The sequence below is a fragment of the Muntiacus reevesi genome, chromosome 3 (assembly GCF_963930625.1).
Source record: "Muntiacus reevesi chromosome 3, mMunRee1.1, whole genome shotgun sequence".
NCBI lineage: Eukaryota > Metazoa > Chordata > Mammalia > Artiodactyla > Cervidae > Muntiacus > Muntiacus reevesi.
In genome coordinates this window covers 187132797-187153639 of record NC_089251.1, presented here as the reverse complement: position 1 = coordinate 187153639, position 20843 = coordinate 187132797, and the positions used below count along the sequence as shown (strand labels likewise).

Genomic DNA, 20843 nt, shown 5'->3' with positions numbered 1-20843 from the left:
TTAAATAACCACCATAGAGATGTGAAAATTATATGAACTCACATGGACCATAAGTGACCAGTGCAAAGACTGTCACTCAGTAAATTCTCAACAAATCAAAACACTTTTAATCAATGTGACAACTAAAGATGTTCCTAACCTTGACAATAGGTTTTACCGAAGAGGTGGTGAAATGGATGCAAAATTTATGTACTGTTGCTTGTCAACTTTGCTCAGATCTCAGGCTGTGATCTCCACATGGGTGCATATAGAATATTAGATCCTACGTGGGTGTATCTTGCATGCGCAGAAGGCTTACGCAGGAAATGTCGCTTCAGCAATGTGCCTGGGGAGGCTCTGACGCTGTCTTGGAAGTCGGTCGTCGCAGCCTGACCTTTGGGCGTCTGGGAGGGATGCCTACCTGCGCCCAGCGCTGGGCAGGGGCCCAGGCCCTTCCCAGCACGCAGCCTATCCCCACGCTGTTCACTCCTCGTGCCTCGCATACATCTCCACCGAAAGGAGTATTTCCTCCGTTCAGAGAAAGTTCCCCAGTCCGACGTGGGGTGTTTGCAACTTTACGTAGTTGCAAGTAGGCGAAGTTCCTTCTCTCTGCTCCCGGGGGTAAGTGGAAAGGAGTCCCGCGAGGCGCCCGAAGTGGTCGACCCCGGGGATCGGGTAGAGACCAAGTCAGAGACAGCTGGGGTGGGGTGGGGGGGTTGCTGCGGGGCAGAGGCAGGTGGGCACCGGCTGCGGTTCCCCGGCCCGGGGAGGGGACTGCGATCGCGGGTCCCTCCCCTCCGCCCGGAGGTGGCCGCGGCCGGCGCCCGGCCAGTGGGGGCGGGGTGGGGGCGGCGCGGAGGGCGCGGAGCTGACCGCGGCGCCAGCGGGGACGCCCAGGGCCCCCGAGCGGTGCCCACGCGGGATCGCGAGCGATGACAACAGGCCGTCGCCCGAGGTGGACTAAAAAGGAGTCGCTTTCCCGCGCGCCGCCGCCCCGCCACCGCCTGACCCCGGGGGAGGGGGGTGCCCCCGGCGGCCTCCAGTGGCCGCGGGCGCCGGCGTCCCCCGCCCCCGCCCCGCGCGCAAGTGCGAGGCTGCCCGCCGTGCGGCGCACGCTCCGCCGCTCCCGGCTTCCGCGCAAAACTTCCAGCCCGGCCGCGTGAAGCTGGCGCTCCCGCCTCGGAGCGGGAGAGAGCCTGCAGAACAGCCTGGCCGTGAGGACCGCGGTGGCTGGGCGCGCGCTCTCTTTTTCTTTTCTGCTCTCTCTTTTTTTTTCCCGTCGCCATCGGGAGTTTTGGCTCCTCTCCTTTCCTCCTCCCCCTCGTAGCCGCTTCTCCCCCGCCCCGTCTCTCCCCCACTGGTGTACGCTATTTGTTGGAGGTGGGGGGGGGGGGTGGCCGAAGGGGATGTCCTCTTTCCACCAGAGGCACAGCGTGAAGGCGAAACTTCAACACTGGAAGGAAAGAGAATAGATACGTAAATACGGACGCACAGATCTGTTGCTGGGGGAGACACTTGGACTTTGGGATCCTGAGACGGTCCGGGCGGCAGGAGGTGAGTGCCTCTTCTTCCGTCCCCCTGTCCCGGGGCCCGCGTTTCAGGGATCCCGCAAACTCTGCCGGCAGAGTGCGCACGGCTGCGCCGGGGGCCAGGAGCGATGTGCGCTCTGCGGGAAGGTGTGTGGGCGCCGGGGTCCCCGCGATCGCTCCGTTGCTGAGTACCCCCAGCCCGAGGGCTCGGGCTGCTCGCAGTGCCTTGGTGCGTTCTGCCCTGGAGGACGCCCAGGCACCCGGAGGGTCCCCGCAGAGCGTTTTTGTCCCTCGCGGAGCCCTCGCGGAACGGGGCGCACAGCTCCATACCTGCACTCTATTCCCGCCTCTCAGAGGTGCGCGCCCCTGGGTCTCCCCTGCTTCCTTCTTGTGACATTTGTTGCTTTGCCTAGTAGCCCCTAGCTGTGCCAGATGCAAGGATGCTGACCCAGGTCCCATAGAGGGCCCCAGGCGCCTGGGGTTTTCGCGGTGCTGGGTGCGTGCGTCCGTTTAACACTTGTGTTCTAAACTCAAGGCACCAACCGGGCTGGTGGGCTGCGGCCGTCCCCCTTTCATAGTTTTTCTGTGGCGTGGGCCGAATGTCTCTTGCCGTTTCCCAGGGTCCGTGAAACGAGAGGCGCCTTTTCAGAGGACACGCGTTCATTGGCCCGGGACGCGGATGCCGTGAGGAATCCTAACTTCTCCAAACGGAGGGGCCTGACCCGGGTCGGGGGTAGCAGGTTTTCTCCTTACAAAACCTGCAGCGTTTGGGGCGGCTGTGCGGCTTGAAAGGACTCGATGCTTTAGCGTCGTTCAGCGAGATTTGGAAATAGATCGAGTGTGCTGGTTTTATTTTGCGCTGCACGGCAGCCAGAACTTTCGTTAGTAGCACTTGCAAGATGTCTCTTTCTTTTGTAAACAGTATTCGGAACAGCTTGGCGCTATTAGGGAATTTGCCGACCGAGTGCCACGGCTGAGCGGTGGCGAACCCAGAGAGCGGTTTTAGATTTTGTGATCCCTTTCCTCTTTGGGGTGGCAGCGTTTCCCCTCTCCACCACCTCTCCCTCGGCTGCCCTTGAAAGCTAGCGGGGTTTGTGTTAGGCGTGAGTGAGTGTGTGAGAGGATGCCCTTTGGAGCGGTTCTCGCTCCTCGCCGCCGGCGTCGGTCCTCTGCACTGGCCAGCGGGCAGTCATTCATGAATCCTCATCCGAGGGCAGTGCAGAAAGGTGCAAGGTCCCTCGGCCCTTTCTGCCAAGGTGGAGAATAGCGACGGGGCGTGTGTTTTGGTTTCAGAGCGGTTCCACGTGGAGCACCTCCGTGTGCGTGTGTGTTGTGTGCTTGATCTGTGAGGAGGTAACAGGAGGCTCGTGTTCAAACCCAGTGGGCCGTTGGCCATTAATTTGCTTTCCTGGCTGTCATTACAGACACTTCCAAAATCTGATACCTAAGAGAACCGACAGGTTGGGTTTCACATTAAGAGCTCATACTTAACAGTTTTCTTTCGCCCTTACCCCTTTTGGCTTGGCACCCTGGGATCAACGTAATTGATGGAGCAGAAACAACGTCTTCTCCAATATGGCAATTTTGTTCCTCTTCTCTGCGGCCACTTTTTGCACTCTCGGCCGTCTGTCAGCTTCGCTGCGCTCTCCTCCGGGACTTAGATTGGAGTTTCAGGAGCATTTAAGGACCGTGGGTTCCTCTCCACAGCTCCTGAAGTTTGATTTACACGTCGGTGACTGTTAGACCTGAAAGTTGAGGATGGGATTTTGTCTGTTGCGTTGTTTTTGGTTTTATTTCAAAAACCTCCTCAGCACAGGGATTATACTTGATAACTTTACCCGGGGAGAATGAGGTTTGTCTCCCCCAACCTCTTTATTTTTAAAAAATTCTTTCTAGCCATTTTATAGCTGAGGAAGGAAAAACTAGGAAGGGAGTTGGGCAGCCAGAGAACCCTAAAACAAAATGTTTGCTACATAGTAAGGTGTGGTATAACCTTTCCCAAGAAATAGATACCAATAGTAAGAACAGGGAACCTACTCTGTGTGGAGCTAGGCTGCTGGAATCTGATTTTTATGGCAGTGATACCAAACGCAGATATAACTACATTCATTTTTATTGTTATTATAAACCATAAAAATAGTTTGTTCCACCTCATTAAAAGTTGTAAGCCATTCAGAGTCAAATCAGTTTTTTTTTTTTTCCCCAGAAATGGCTGTAGGAGAGGGTTAAAACCTTTGACAGTTACAGCTTTGAAAGTAACATAATTAGATTATCTAAAAACTGTTCCTTTTCCCTCCTGATTATTAGGGATATATTCTTGCCTTTCATAATAGGTAAAGGTCTAAAATCAATAGGTTTTCAAGAGACAGTTTTCCTTTGCCAGTTATCTGAAAATAGTATATGTCAACCTAAGATCGCCATAATTAGCAATTGTTTCACAATTATAACTGAAATTAAAAGATTTACTTGATTATTCCTTTTTTATGAATAAGTACTGTACAGGATATTAGAGACTTAATTTCTCTTTTACACAATAAAAAATTTATATATGCACATGTTTAGAGAATATCTAAGTATTGTGTTCAAGCTTAAAAATTTAAAAAAAAAACAACCCTGAGATTTGTATAAAAAGAATTTTATATAAAAGCAATCATTATTCCTATTAAGAAATACAGATATTGCATTCTGGAGGATTTGTAGAAGCCAGTTGAAAAATATTGTCTTTTGTTTAAGTTTCTTTTTGAGGGCAGACTGGAGGATCAGAAGTTCATCATTTTGTTGTAATTTGTTTTTTCTTTCAAAAACTTCTTTGAGTTAAACAAAAAGAAGAATAAGACCTCCATTTCTGAAAGATTCCTTTTTATTTATATTATGATTTGGGGTGTAAATAAATTTTACATAGCCACGGGAAATAAGGTGTCCAATTTCATGTTTTCAATCTCTGTTGCAAGCTCTAAAAGACTGATGCCATGTCTAAAAATACATTTATGTGGCTTGGTATTTCATTTTAAAACATTTTATGCACTGAAATGAAATTAGCCTGAAGTTTTAGAAAAGTAGAATGGTAGAAAACCCATGACTGTTATGAAAAGCTAGGATGTTGGGAAATTCACATTCTGACTTCCAAATTCACTTACTTCACCCGGTGGAAGCTCATATTTTTTATGCAGAATTCAAGAAGAGGGGAAATAATCCTTTTCAAGGCTTAGTGAAGTGCTAAGTAATTTAATCGTGCAAGTATTTATTTTATTTTCATTATCTTTTTCCCCTCTTTTAGGTAAATGCAGAACATTCAGTTTAAGCAGGCCCTCCTTTATAAGAAGTTTATTCAACATAGTCCTGTATTGCAGCTGCTGGTCATATTTCATGGAGCTGTTAAAGCACTTAAAACCTAAAATTAGGTACTGTCTGGTTGTAAATATTTCAGATCACTCATCTAAGAAACAAATAGAAGAGTGTGTTATCAGAAGTAGATGTTCTGAATCCTCTCATTGAAGAGCAGAACAAAACATGTATCAAACACTTTATTTTTTCAGTATATAATATAATCATGACAGTTTCTTTTTCAAGTGGATATTAGTCTTACATATTCTAAACTCTTACAAAGTGTCTCCTTGTAGAGTATCTTAAACTAATTGTATTCAGAAATACCACTGGGGATTTTATTACAGCAGTTACTAGGTGAATGCAATCCACACCAAGAGGAATAGGATGACTTCCAGTGTACCTGCTTCTCTCATGAATTTTTCCCGGTGAACTAAGAAATGACATGTTCTTTCAGGTACTCGTTCTAGAGATGGGTGAGAGATGCATTGGTGGATTTAATTGCAGTATGTGTGAGGCTGCATTTTGCAGTTAGATGAGTTTTATCGCGGGGGACACTGAAGATTAAGTTGTACGCAGAGTGAACTTGGCTTCACTTAGTTTGAACTTGAGTGGAAGAAAATAAACAAGAATCACATATTCCCAAGTAGTATAAGCAACTCTGATTGCTTTTAAGAGGTTTGCAGACTTTGTAAACATTCCTGTCACCTAATATTGCTTGTGGCTCAGCACATAGGATATGCTTTGGTGATATACTGTTTTTCTCTTAAAGTTTGTGGTTCTTACCAAGTCCCGTCTAGGTTTCTACTAGGAGAGTGGTACTGAAAATAAATATCACTACCCTTGCTCCCCTAACTCCTTCCCTTTTCCAGAAGAAGAGATGAAACAGATGAATTTAAAAATAGAAACCATTTTAAGTTATCAAAACCACATTTAAAACAGTGGTTTAAAACAGTTGCAGAGTGTGTACCTCTAACTCTAACTGTAACCTTTTCTGTCATTGAAAGGTGCTAATTGATCTTAGGGCACTGACATAATAGTATAGTTTGATATTTGAAACCTTTCGGCATTGGTCTGGCCCTTTTCTCACCCTGAGATTTCACTGCATGGCTGATGAAGAGTAACACCATGTTAAAATGTCAGGAATTCTAATTTTTTTCTCCATGTAAAACATTTTAATATAGCAACTGATATTTTTAAAGCTTTTATGTATGTGCAGTAAGTAAATTTATTTTAACGTACTTCTGGGAAAGAAGGGCCTGTATTATATATTATCATGTTAAGGTTTTTAAATATTTTTTTCACAGGTAACTTTCATTTTTAGATTGAAATTTTTAGGCAAAATCTGATTGCTGTGATCACATTTGAATAGGTTCAAAGTGAACTTGCATTAAAGCAATACAGAATAACCATCTTGCAATTTCATATATAAAGTATATGTTCTTAAGTAAATGGCGATCTCAAGGTATATTTTAAAATAAAAAAAAATTGTCACTTTAGTTTTTGTATAGTTATAACCATTCTGCCAGTGTAAGCAGTTATGATTTTCATCATCAGTCATTATCATAGCCATCACATCATAGCTGACATTTTCTGAGTATTTATTTACTTTTTTTTGCAAAAAAACTTAAGGTATTTATGTGGATTAGCTTCTGAACTGTGCCATTTTTATTATTCCCATTTTACAGATGAGAAAACTGAGACTCAGTTATGCAGTAGAGTGGAGCCAGCCACTGCAGCCTGACCCTGATTCCCTATCCTTAAATGTTGCCCTAGACCGTTTGCTCCCACAAGTCACACCTGAGTTCACTTTAGGGGGTACCCACATATTTTATTTTTATATTATTAGTTATATATTTATTTCTACGATTACTGGGAAGATATGTAGATTTCATATTAAACCTTTATTTTTCTCGATAATGTTGTTTGAGGCAAACCAAAAATGAATTGAAGCAGGAAAAAAAAATTTAAAGCACCTATTTAAAGAAACATATTAAGTGACAGTGAACAAGTGCTAAGTTAAAATACCCCAAATCATGAAAGTCGATGGCAAATGACTACAATTGGGAGAAACTGGTATTCTAGAAGGCTCCATAAATGCTGAAAATGTCTGTCTAGATCTCTTCAATATTTGACTTACTTGTAGTCTTTTCTTTTGCTTTTCAAGCCTTTTCCTTTAGTTAGATGTTATCAGTTTTAGAGTTTTTCTCTTTTTGCCTTAAGCTTCAATGCTCGTTATGAATCTCAGATCTAGATGTTTCTGTTGAACCAACTAATGAGGACTGCGTAATGGATTTCTAAAGGCAAGCTGAAATGATAACAGGGCTCACTTATATTTCAGAAATACTTTCAATTTACATAGATATCAGACTTTGCATTTTTAAGGTTTTCCTTAGGTGAGCATCCTTGTTCTGCTGTTAATAATCTGTTTTATAACGTACTTTTGGAGGAAGCAGCGCTTTTTCTTTTGATTTACATATTTAGCCAGAGAACCCTTCTTGCAAGTGAAAGCTGATACTAAGCCCACTAGCGAAAAGTCCACTGCCTTCGTGAAGCAGGACGTGCGTGGCCTGCGAGTCACTTGCCAGTCCAGTCTCCGACCACTGGTGCCTCCCCAGCCTCTGTGAGGACCGTGCAGTCTGCAAAATAACGAACCTTCTGAGCAAAAGTCAGTTCAGAGTACCTGCTGCAGTCTGTATGTCATCCACCAAAAAGCTAAAACTGAACAACAAGCAGCTCTCAAATATGGCAGAACATCTCCCCATGTAACAGCGTCAGAAGCTGTGTTGGTTACCCAGGTGTCCCTTGAATATTCTTAGTTAAGCTGTCTGCAGTTTCCAGTTTAGTAGTGAGAAAATAAAAAGTAGTCAAAATGGTTCCCACATGGAATTACGGGTCTGAATGAGGCACATAGAATTTGTTCTTGGAAAGGTTGGTTTGATTAGAGCATCTTTTTTTTTTTTCCTTTAAAGACTTGACGGAGACTCATCAACGGTGGCATAAATTGACTTGACCTTAGATTTTCACATAAATTATTGCTACCTTTTCTGTTATTCTTTCCTCCTTCCTTTTTAAAATGAAAGGGACATTTCTTGTGAAAGGCTATGATTAAATCATAAAAATTTACGTTCATATACCATTGAGTTTAATTCTACTCACAAAAGCAATAGCATTAAATTTGAAATTCGATCCTTAATCAAGTAGGTCCGCCACATAGCAAGAGGGCTTATTTCTGCACGGTCATATACACAATTCACAGGCCTCTCCATATACCCAGTGGAGGGATCTATTCATTACATTTCACTTCTGACTCTGAACTCCCTCAAGTTAGAGGATTTGAAAGGACCTGAATGTTCCGACTAAGAGATGGAATATTTCTAACTTAATGCGTGCAGCATGTTGAAAGTGATGATGACTTGGAAAGTTCACAGGTCTCTGAATTAGCTAATTCTCTTCACTTCAAATTCTATATTTTAATGCAAATGTGTATTCACATATGATTTTGACTCAAGTAATTCTAGCCAGATTGAATCACAAGGTGGGCAGGTCACGTTTCAATTTCCTTTTGCAGGTTTTCAGTAATCTCAAATTGTGCTTCTAGTATGTAACTTTAGAATGCAGATCTCAGCCAGTTGGTCAAGAACCTCAATATTATTGAAACTTTGTCTGTGAACTTTAGGTATTTAGAAGATGCTACTCTTTTTGTTTTTCGTACCCAAGTAGACGTTTCATTTAGGTCTTTTTTGTCATCTCAGTTGTTGACTTTAGTTTTTAAAGGCTCCATTCATGAAAATACTAGCAAAGTTCTTGGCACATGGTAAATACTTATTAAATGCTTTTTTTCTTTATCAGTGTTGCTGATGAGATGCCAAAATTATAATGCAACGAATAGACTTTTTTCCTTCTCTCCATGATTTTAAGGCTTTGGGACTTTTAGTCTATGATTATACTAATAATAAGTGCTACTTTTTCTTGGCATATACCGTTCATAGGAATGGTTAGCTTGGTAAATGAGTTAATCGTAGTAACAAGGTTATAGGTTTAATCCTCAGATGAACACACTAGCTATATGGGGACACTTATGCTACACACACTTCATCATATTGTCTTTGTTGTCATAAGTATAGTTGTGATATCCTGACCTTCTCTCTTCAGGGACCACTCTGGTCTGTTCTAGATCTATCTCTTAAGACTCTCCTGCTATCCTAAGGATGATCAGCCACATCTGTTCACAGTTTTTAATCAGATCCCTTCTTGACTTAAAATTCTAAACAAGATAAATTCCCTATTGCCTACAGGGCATATTCTGAAATCCTTAGCAGGATCTATAAGACCCTTCAAGCTGAGAACTTTGCTCAAATTTCCCTTTTCACCTCTCACCAGCCACTCACAAGAAATCTCTTCTCCAGCTGGATGGAAAAGTGCAACGATCAAATACACTCTGGTCATTTCCTCTCCATTTCTTTATGCATGTGATTCTTTCTATCTGAAAGACATCTTTCCCTTCCCCCTGAAATTTTCTTTTCTACTGCTTTTGTAAGACTCAAGTTGCAAAATGTTACCCCCTCTGACCACCAGAGACTGATCTGGATATTTCTTGTCTCTTTGTTCCCAAAGAACCTAGTTTCCGCTTTTTAGCATAGCAGTTGCCACATTGAAATGTAATAGGTTGCATGAGTTTAAATTATGCTCTTGACAGGATTTGCTGACGCTCTTACCAGTATTTGCCATTCGATATTTCCAGTAGGTAGGGGACACTAAATTCCTATTGAATCAATGAGTTAAAAGAAATGGGGGTGAAGGCAGTGGTGGTAGCACTGGGACAGTTCCCATTACAAGGCGGGACAGCCTTAGCTGACCTCAGGGACATGGGGTATTGATCTAGTAGGACCGCATCTCTGAATCCAGGCCCAGCTTGTATGTATGATGTAGAGATGTATTTATGTCACACATGACCATTGGTAAGTCAGTGATCTAGTGGATAAAAGGAGGATCCTGAAAATCTCTGGAGATGTATTTCTTAGCACTTGACATCTGAGGAATCTTCTGTTATGGTATAGTGGTTAAGTGCAAAGAATATGGACCTGGGCTCCTTGGGTTTGAAACCCAGTTTTGACTAATGACTGTAATGATGAGCATGTTTCTTAAAACGGGTTTTGTTCAGTTTTCTCACGTGTAGTGGAATGTACTTGGAGATCATATGAGAATTCAACAAATAATTATCTGTGAAGCATTTAGAATAGTGTATGACTGATCTGGGAAAGACTGAAGGCAGGAAGAGAAGGGGATGACAGAGGATGAGATGGTTGGATGGCATCACCAACTCAATGGACATGAGTTTGAGTAAACTCTGGGAGTTGGTGATGGGCAGGGAGGCCTGGCGTGCTGCAGTCCATGGGGTTGCAAAGAGGTGGACACGACTGAGCCACTGAACTGAACTGAGTTGATGGTATGAATACGAGCTATTAGGAATGTGGTTGTCTTCCCTCCGTTGAAGTATGCTAAATATTCCAGAGATATTTAGAGCTGAAAGTCATTTTTGGGGTCATAGACTGGGGATTAAAAATTGAGTCCCTAGTGGTCCAAGTACACATTTAATACCCTGGGTGATCTTGGCAAATCTGAGGCTGGGTTTGGAGTTATAAGAGAAGACATTAGAAAACTCAGTTTTGGCCATTAACATTGCATGGTGTTTCTTTTAACAAATACTTTCCCATACAGTCATCTAGATTTTATTTATTTACTTAAAAATAATTTTTATTGGAGTCTAGTTGCTCTACAATGTTGGGTTAGTTTCTATGATACAGCAAAGTGAATCAGCTGTATGTACACATATATATTGAAATTTTTAAAGGCTTTCATCTTTGTGCTTTCTCAGCTACTCTAAGCCATTTAAAGAACATTCTATAATGGTATTTTTGTTTATAGCCAATATTTATTTCATAAGTTGCTTTTTTTTTCCCCCAGCCTAAAGGCACCAATTATAAGAATTTGTATAATTTCCCCAGGTGATGCAGTGGTAAAGAATCCGCCTGCCAATGCAGGGGACACGAGAGTTGCAGGTTCGACCCCCGGGTGAGGAAGATCCTTTGGAGAAGGAAATGGCAACCCACTCCAGTATTCTTGCCTGGAGAATTCCATGGACAGAGGAGCCTGGTGGGCTACAGTTCACGGAGTCGGAAAGAGTCAGACATGACTGAGCATGGATGCACACACTTGAAGAACTCAGTGTAAACTTTTTTAAAAGATAACACCAAAACTTGCTGTGACTCTGTCTTTGCAGTCAGCAGGAGGTTATTGAAAGTGAAAGTGTAAAAGTGTTAGTTGCTCAGTCATGTCCGACTCTGTGATTCCATGGACTGTGGCCCGTCAGGCTCCTCTGTCCATGGAATTCTCCAGGCAAGAATGCTGGAGTGGATTGCCATTTCCTTTTCCAGGGGATCCTCCCAATCCAGGGATTGAACCCAGGTTTCCTGCATGCAGGCAGATTCTTTACCATCTGAGCCACCAGGGAAGTCATAAGCATCTCTATTTTCCGACTTGATCATTTGGTCCTTGGATTCAGATATAATGAATGAGGAGGAGCTGAAAGAGGAGGGAAGGTTAAACGTTAATTGTCAGGGTTCTGTTTGTTTTAACTGCTTACCTGAAATTGCTGCCAGACACATCTGTTTAAAAATATGCTACTATTGATGTTGTGTCTGAATCTCTCAGTGTATTTACACCAGCGTTTCTCAAAGTCTGATTATTGACATTTTGAATTGGATAATTCATTGTTGGAGGTGTGTGTGTGACTGACCTGTGTGTGCATTTTAAGGGACACAGTGTAGGGTGTTGTGTGACATCCTTGGTCTCTACCCATGAGATGCCGGTAGCAGCTTTCCCCGATTATTAACAGTGTCTCCAGACTTTTGTCACATGTCCTCTGGAAGTGAAATTGCCCTCAGCTGAAATCATAGTCAAAGTCAGTCTTAAGATCATTTGTTAAAGTCAAAAAATTCCCATGCATCTGCATGAGAAGACTGTTACTATTTTAGGTGTGGAGAATCTTCATACATTCCTCCTAAGTTTAAACACAAAATCAACAATTCTTACTGGCCTGTGTTGATAGATAAGCCTTATATAGAGAGGATTTACAGAGAGCTTTATATAAATGGGAGATTTCCAGGTGGTGCAGTGGTAAAGAATCCCCCTGCCAATGCAGAAGACAGTAGAGACTTGGGTTCCTTCCTGGGTTGGGAAGATCCCCTGCAGTATGGAATAGCAACCCACTCCAGTATTGCCCGGAAAATTCCATGGACAGAGGAGCCTGGTGGGCTACAGTCCATGGGATTGCAAAGAGTTGGACGCACCAGAGCATGCGTGTCTTTTACACAGATTGACTATTGTCAGCATATTTTTCTTTTCTGAAAACTGTGTATGAGTTGGAGGAGTAGAATACTTAGGAAATTATGTCAGAAGTAGATATTTATTTGAATCACCTATATGTCTTTTTAAAAAATTACTTTTGCTGTCTATCGTTAGTAGATACTTTTGATTCATTTTTGATAATGACAGTTGCTTATCTTTTCCCATAGATAAATATTCAGTAATAATAAACTTTTATTTTTAGTTTGTGGTGTCAGAAAAAGTAAATATTATCTATAATCACAACTGCCTAAGATTAAAATACTTTATCAGTTAAGTCATTTGTTCGTTTGTAATGAGAAAGTTTCAAATGAAATATGTCTTAGCTTTCAATTTGTATGACAGTTTCAGGGTCTTGAGTTTAGTAATATTGCTACAGTCTGCAGAAAGTATAAATGAGCATATTGCACATCAAAACTCCTTTGCTGATTTACCAAATCCAGACCTTATGTTCTAATTCTATACATTTAATCTTGGCGTGCACATTTGTCTTTGAATTGATATGCAGTTGACTACAAGTAAATGTGACTATAGTTAGAGTACTCCATCTGACATTTGCCTAGTTCGGGTGTATATGAAAGGCGCTTCAAAAATTACTGAGAAGAACAAACTGGGAACATATATATATTAACATGAAGTGAAAGAGGATAACTTTGCTTACATAAGTTTTGTGTTGCATGTAAAAATTATTTTGGAGTATGAAACAATACTATAAATATATGATTAGACTAATGCTTATGTGAGGTTTAAACAGTAGAAAAAATTTAAATCTCACTAGTAATTGCAAGATACTTGAAATTCCACGTGTATGCATTATCTAGTGGTTTTACTTTAATTGTATTAGGCAGGTAATCATGTTACCTGGAAGCGGTCAGACAGACCCAAGGATTTCACATCATTTACTAATTGATGCTCAAGCAGAGAAGGCAGAGGTACTTGAAAACAAACTCCCTTTGTCTGTCTGTCTGTCTGTCTTTCTCTGTTACCTCTGCTTTGATTTATGCTTTAATTTTAGAAAGATACTCTTAAAAAGGAAAAGTGGCTGCAAATATAGCATACTGTATGTGATCAAAATGTATTTCTGTTTTCTAGAAAGAGAAGGACTCCTCACAGCTCCTTGTTAGCAGAGAGATGAAGTGGGTGCTGGGCAACCCAATGACAGATGGGGGCCCTTCCAGGGGAGTTAGGTGGGCGTTGTAAACCAAGGGCTTAAATCATAAGTTTTCAGACAGTAGAGGAGAGTTTTGCTCCATGCATTGACAGGAAGTCCAAAGAAGGCATAGCAAACCTCAAGTCCATCCAAGCGCTTTATTCCTGACATTGAACAGGAAGCCTGGTAGCCCTTGAGTCATTGGAGAATAGCCAGTGAACCAGAAGTTTCTGTTTTTCCAAATGAACACTCCTTGGGTTCATAAATCAGGGAACCCCTCAGAGAATTCAAGTCACACATTTGCTTTCTCAGGTTGATTTCTTTGTACAGTGGATACAAATGTGAGACTTACCTGTTTTGTGAATGCACTATGGCATAAAATACAGTTAGGCATTTCCTTTCCTCCCTCAGGTATATTCTGGCCACCACTGTCCTCCACCACCCCACCTGCCTTCACCTACTTGCCTCTTAGATTTTGCTGCCTACTGGACAACAAACTCTACTCATCTTTCAAGGCTTAGCTCAAATGTCACCTCCTCTGGGAAGCCTTCCCAAAGCTCAGGCAGAATGAATTCTTTTCTCTCTATAATACCATAGCACCTTACGTGGGCTCTTAGTATAAACGCACACTGTGCTGGACTAATTTTATGTGAGTCTGTCTGTCTTCTGGAGAGATTCTGAACGCACCTGGGGCAAGACTTTCTCTTTCTCTTTCTGTAGCCCCAATGCCTGGGATATTGATGGAAATTCACTAGCTACCCTGTTGCCTACATGTCTTCAAAGGATGTACATCCAAAGCCAGACGGCTACAAAGAATGGATCCTGTTTATAGTTTGGAAGCTAATTCTTCTTTTGTATGTGATCATGGAAGCTAGTTCATTGGTTATATTTTATTCTAACTTATTTAGAGCTTTGTTTGTACGAAAGTGTTACTGATATCCAGGGCTTCTTAGCAGAGGAAAAGATATGGCCGTGTGAACTGGTATTTTGAACAAACTGAAATTAAGACGGCAGATTCTAGTGGAGGTTTATCGTTTTCTTACTTCCAGTTTTCTTTAGAAACGAACTTTGGCCTCCTGGGTTGATTTCTGTGGAGATACATTTCATGTTATTTTGAAGAGTTTTTAGCCCTCAGAATTATGGATTTTATCCGAGAGGAAGTACGTTTTGTGTTTATGTCAATGTTTCAAAATATGGGGACCAAAAATCCTAGAGGTATCTGTTAAAAGTATATGTGGCCATTTGGTGAGAGAAATTCAGTCTTTTTTTCAGGCATAATTTAGGAAGAAAAATTTCTGTTTAGTTTCTAGTGGTTTGTTTTCAGGCATTTTCCACAAAAAGATGAGCAAGACCCTTCAAAACCACCAGCTTGCTTATTTAGGGGAAGAAAAAAAGCCTTCTGGGTCCAAAAATAACATTAAATTAAAATGATTGTTTCCAATAGTTTCAGAAATTGTGGTTTTATTTCCTCGTATGAGTCATTTCTGAACGGAGTATGCGATTGTGCTACACTGTGATGAAGCCTATTTGCTTGGTATTTTCGTAGGTCACATAATTTATCGGAGAATCGGATCAGGAGAGGAATTTAGCCTAACTCTCCATTTTGCAAATGAATCCTGAATTAGAGATGTTAAGTGGTTTATTCAAAAGGGAGCTAAAAAGAGAGTCCTGTGCTGGAGAAACCCTAGTGCTCCCAGCTCCACAACTTGCTGCCTTTGCCTTTCTTTCTTTGAGTTCAGCAAGGAGTTGCAGATACTGGAATCAGACTGCCTTGTATGTATCCTTCCGGGCCTTCCTGCCATTCACCAGCAGTATCCCCTTGGAGAAGCTTTTTACTGTCCTGCTTTAGCCATGGTTGCTGCCTGTGTCAACAGGGAGTAATAATAGGACTTGCCTCATGGAATGTTGCAAGGAATAACTGAGCTTATACCAGAAAGACACTGAAAATGCTTGTGTGTATGTATATATATATATACATACATATATATACACACACACATGTATATGCATATAGCACACACATATATATTAATTTCTTTGAATAAATTGTTGAGTATATTTAATATTCAAAAAAGGGCTGTTAACCCTGCTGAAGCAATATTTTTTTAATCAATCTTTAAAAAAAAGTTATCGTGTGTTTTGTAACATATTGATATTAAAACAGATAAATAGGAGGTCCTGTGAAGGGTCTGACTGGAGTAGACAAGGAGAGAGACTTCTGAAATGCTGATAAAGCCCTTTATCTTGATCTCATTGATGGTGAGGTGTGGGTGTTGAGGTAATAAATACTCATCGGCTGTCTACTTTCGATTTGTGTATTTTATTGTGTGTATGTTATACTCAGCGACTGAACCAAACTGTTATACTTTACTAAAAAGTTTTAAAATACAGATATATTTATATAAGCTTGATGAACAAAAAGTATTTACAGTGTAGCACAGGGGACTATATTAATATAATAAACTATGAAAGAAAAGCATCTGAAAAGTATATCTATATATGCAAAAACTTATGTATCTCCAAATCACTTTGCTCTGCACCTGAAACTAACACAGTATCGCAAATCAATTGTACTTCAATAACCTAAAAAATTAACAGATATATTTAACACAAAAATTAGGTGTCCCTCACTTTATGTATCTCTTCCACATCCTACAAATGAGGACAAATGGTTGTACATTGGTGTACTTCCTTTTGGACATTTTTTTCTATATACGTGTAAATATAAGAAGTATATGGGGTTGTAATTTATTTTTATTTTACATTTTTAAGCGAAAATAGATCATCGGTTGTCTTAAAACTTGCTTTTGATTTGCTGTATTTTGAATAGTTTTTGATATCAGTGCATGTGGTTTGGGGTACTTCTGTTTAATATATGTGTATGTTTTATACTTTAGTTGATCTCTTCTTGATATATTTTTAGGTAGCTTGAAGATTTTTACTATAAAGTGTTGTGGTCATGGAGCTTATGTATGGTTTTGTATATCTGCCCCAAATTCCCATAGATAAAACTTTAGATGTAGGATTAATAGATGAAAGAGCATGTGCGTTTTCATAAATGGTGCCAAAATACAGAGGGTCATAACACCATGTATCCTTGTGAGGACATCTTTCTCATAAAGTCAAAGGCAATATTATATGCTAAGTTGAATGTTGTATCATACTTTGGTTAATAAGATGGCTTATAGCAGTAAATTCCTTGAGATTCACACACTCGATGGAAGAATTCACTAATAAGAGCAAATATTCTGTTAACCACATATGTAACAAATCTATGTTGTATGTAGTTAATATCTCGCTTAAGGGTGGTCACTGCCCCTTACGTGCACATGCCTACTTAGTCGCTCAGTTGTGTCCGGCTCTTGCAACCCAGTAGAATGCAGCCTACCAGGCTCTTCTGTCCATGGGATTCTCCAGACAGGAATACCAGTATGGGTTGCCATTTCCTTCTCCACTCCTTATATGATTGATTATTAACATATGTATTCATAGTTCTTAAACCACTTGGTAGGAAGAAAAAAGCTCAGAGTGTATAATACTCATGACATGTTTTTACTTAACACCATAAAATATTTATAAGAATTGTTAAGGGAAGCTCTGTTATTGTTGAGAACTTATGAGGCATGGTGTATTTTTATTCTCTTAAGAGCCAGCTATGTGCCAGGCACTGTTGTAAGCACCTTACATATATTACTAGAGCATTTAAACATGTATATGAAAGGCTTAGACATTGTGTTATGATAAATGCGATCCCTCCATATCGAATGTGTTATTAAATATTACCATATGTCAAACTATCAACTGTATCTTATCAATGTGTTGATTTGTAAATCTGTGAAATGTCACAATCTAATATGAAAATTAAAGTGAAAGCATAAAAATTCAGAAAATTGCTATTCAAGTCCTGGCTAAATTATTATGACACATGAAGTTTCAAGTGAAGTTTGTTAGTCAGTTGCTTCTCCTGTAAAAGTCTTATATGTAGAAAGTTCTATCTCCAGAATATTCAGTTCTTATAATTTCTGGTTAATTAAGAGTCGGACTAACCTTTAATGGTTATCTAGTACCTTAGAGTAATCCAACTCAGAATAGCTAGCTGATTCCTCCCAGTGTTGGATAAATATTGCTATCAATTTTTGTGAGTTTTTTTTTTCCTGCAGAATTTCCTGTTATTTTAAGGGATTCAATAGGACTTAGGCACATAAAACTGAAAATTATATTACTATGGGGAAACTGCTCTGTGCCTTTGAGAAAGAACTCTCTTGCTAACTTAAGTACTATATGTGTGTAGAATAGCTAACATTTTCCTCCCAAGAAATTTCATGTATGCAGTTAAAACACTCTTAAATTGATTAAGGATTTGTTATATATTTCCAGAAGCACTCAAGAGTACTTTTATGGTTATAAGAGCAGAGTGCATTAGAATGCCAGAAACCAATGAATACGCTAGAGGCCTTCAAAACCATGCCCAACATTCCTGACTTTACCATATAAACACGCGGGACAGTCTGGAAAAACAAAACAACTCCCCTTCTCCCAAATGTAGGTAAGCCTGTGATGATAACACTTCAACTGGCTTGAATATTAATTTGATACTTTTTCTGTTAGAAGTAATTTTTATTACTTAGAAAATGGAATGGCGAAGTTATAAATATGACTGATATTTATTTCTCAACTCAAGTATTATTTTACATCAGATTTGACCAGTTACCTTTATACATTTTGGAAAGTGGATTATACAGCTACCACAGTATTTTGCCTATTAATCAGGGAAGTTAAAAAGTCTTTTATAAATGTTGAATCAAAACTCACACTGCTGTGAGGGAATTAAATTTCAAGCCATATACTCCTTTTATAGGGTGAGAAACTGAAGTATGGAGAAATTACAAGGTTTTCCCAAAGCTATACACTGAGTCATGGCAGACATGGAAATCTGTGATTCTGTTTGCCTGATTCAGTCTGAAACTTCATGAAATTAAACTTATTTCTTGACATGTGCCTTAGGAGTGTTTCATTATTTACTTATTTGTTCATTCATTCATACATTATACAGGAAACTGTTTTTGCAAGATACATGTAGGGACTATAAATAACTCAAATTTATATATCTTAGATATTTTCTTAAAAAAAGCTCATAGCATTTTTCTTTTTCACGACCATCAAAAAAAAAAAAAAAAAGAAAAAATTAAGACGTTAAAAACTAAGTTGGATTGTCTTTATTCAGGCCACAGCAGAGTCTATGAGAAGTGCTGGAAGCATAGACACTGCATAGCAACTCGATTAGCTTCTTCAGGAGCTAGTAGGGTTTGAGTGTTTGAACAAGAACTTGACTGAAGCCCCAGGTAGATGTGGAACAGACTAACAACCAGGAGAAGCCACACCACCCCTCAAAAGTACAGACAGGACCAGCGTCCACATCTCTTAACAACAGTGTCTTAATGCTTACTTTAATCAAGAGGGGGCTGCTTATTCTGCTCCTCTCTCATCTTCCTGAGTTTCAGGTCTCATATTTTAAATTCTTTTTCATTGTGATCTTTTTTGTAACTCATTTAACCAGTGTTTTCCCAAACTTGCTTCACCTGTTTAATTTTTTTTTTCCCTCCATGCTTTGAGTCATATTTAAAAAGCAAATAGTATTCTCTGAGTCAGACCTCACTTCTTGATGGAACAGCTAACCCACAAGTAGCTTCCCATCAGCAGAGTATGGCATCTTTCCCCAGGACAGCCCGCTGAAACAGAGGATCCAAGGAATATAGGGCTGCCATCTACCCTACACCTCTTCTCCGGAGTGTTTACTCAGCACATTTTTGGTTGGTTTGTTTTCTTGTCCTTTTCTTGCAGTCTTGAGGCTTAGGCTCACCAGCTCTTCCCGTGTTCTTAACCAAGATAGTCCTGAGGCCCAAGCGCCCTTGGAGCCCTGGGGACTGAACAGACCCAGGCATGGCCAAGACCTAGGCAGACGAAACCTTTCTGCAGTTTAAAGACCAGTCTTTATTTTTTTTCTTTTGTAATTTTTCTAAAGAAATAATTCAGTGTTAAATGAACCAGCAAACAAACAAAACCCCTTGGGTCTTTCTCAAAGGAGCATTCTTATAGCTTTGAAAATTTATGATTACTAATTTCCATTTCATCTAGTTGGATTTCTTTTCCATTTCTTTTTTTTTTTGGTCTGGGTATGAATGTGATATTTGGTATACATTCATGATGACCTGGGGGCTTCCCAGGTGGCACAAGTGGTAAAGAATCTGCCCGTCAATGCAGGAGACGTAGGAGACATGGGTTTGATCCCTGGGTCGGGAAGATCTCTGGAGGAGGCCGTGGCAACTGCTCCAATATTCTTGCCTGGGAAATCCCATGGACAGAGAAGCCTGGTGGTCCGTAGTCCATGGGTTCATAAAGAGTTGTACACAACTGAGCGAGTGAGCACACACACACCATACTGATTTGTCTTAATTTAATGTCAGTTTGTAATTGAATGGTTTGAAATTAATGATGTACACTGACCTATTTCATATCCACCTTCCATTTAATGCATTTCTTAGGCAGTTATACTTTTGTGGCTGACTGAATTCCCTCCTAATGCCTATTGGGAAAACAAGGGCTTTCTTATTAAAGATGTGGTCATATTAACTAGGGGTTTTTAACTTGAGGAAAAAATACTTAGGGGTGACATAAATGATTGCACTTTTAAATATCTAGTATATAAGATATTTATTCTAATATCTTAAGAATATTAAGATACTTCTTAATATCTAATATCTATGTATCTGCACCATACATATAAAATCAGGATTCAGTTTCTGCTCTGTGAGCAGACCAGAGTTCTGAAAGGTAGATTTTTAAGGCTAATAGGTAAGGAAGAATTGAAAGAAGGAAAGAGGAGAAGTAGATGGTTCTAGTCACTGAATCTGAGAAGCTTCAAGTATTATGTCTACAAACTCATATGATCAGTCTGTTGATAAACCCCACTTCCCTTTTTATGCCTTATGATCCCAAGACAAAGAAATAAGATGCTATGAATTTCATTCATAGTCTCTGTCAATTTGCCTTTAAAGTCATACTTTAGGGAAGCAAAGCATGGAATTGAGTTGCAACATAAAATTTATTTGAGATTGTTTTCTGAATTCTTTCAGCTTTAACCTTTAGGAAATTCTTTGGATTACTAGATGCTAAATGGCCGATTTTGTAAATGTGATTCTACTTTTAATGCAGTTACAAAGTCAGTGGATGCTTTTATACTCTGATGCTATAGGGAAATTTGAGAGAAAAGAAGATATTCAAACTTTCCTGGAAAAAACCTTTCTTGGATGCCTCCATTAAAAAGTCTGGGTAAATAAAATTCTCTTTAGGTGTTCCACATTTTAGGAAGGTAAATAGCATTACATTTAATTAAATTCTTAACTATTATTCTCTATAGACACAGTTCAAGCATGAAACTTGTACTTAGGGAAGTC

The 20843-nt window shown here is 40.2% G+C and overlaps 1 protein-coding gene across 11 annotated transcripts in view; it reads left to right on the top strand.

Moving 5' to 3' along the window:
• The first annotated feature begins 518 nt into the window (after window positions 1-518).
• EYA4 (EYA transcriptional coactivator and phosphatase 4) overlaps window positions 519-20843 on the top strand; it is a 299810-nt gene continuing 279485 nt past the window's right edge. For 10 of the 11 annotated variants that reach the window (XM_065931327.1, XM_065931326.1, XM_065931323.1 and 7 more), the window contains exon 1: window positions 1348-1533. The gene's annotated coding sequence lies outside the window, so the exon portion shown is untranslated. Of the gene's footprint in view, window positions 601-1347; window positions 1534-20843 lie in introns of those variants that run through there. The other variant, XM_065931318.1, reaches the window with a different exon arrangement.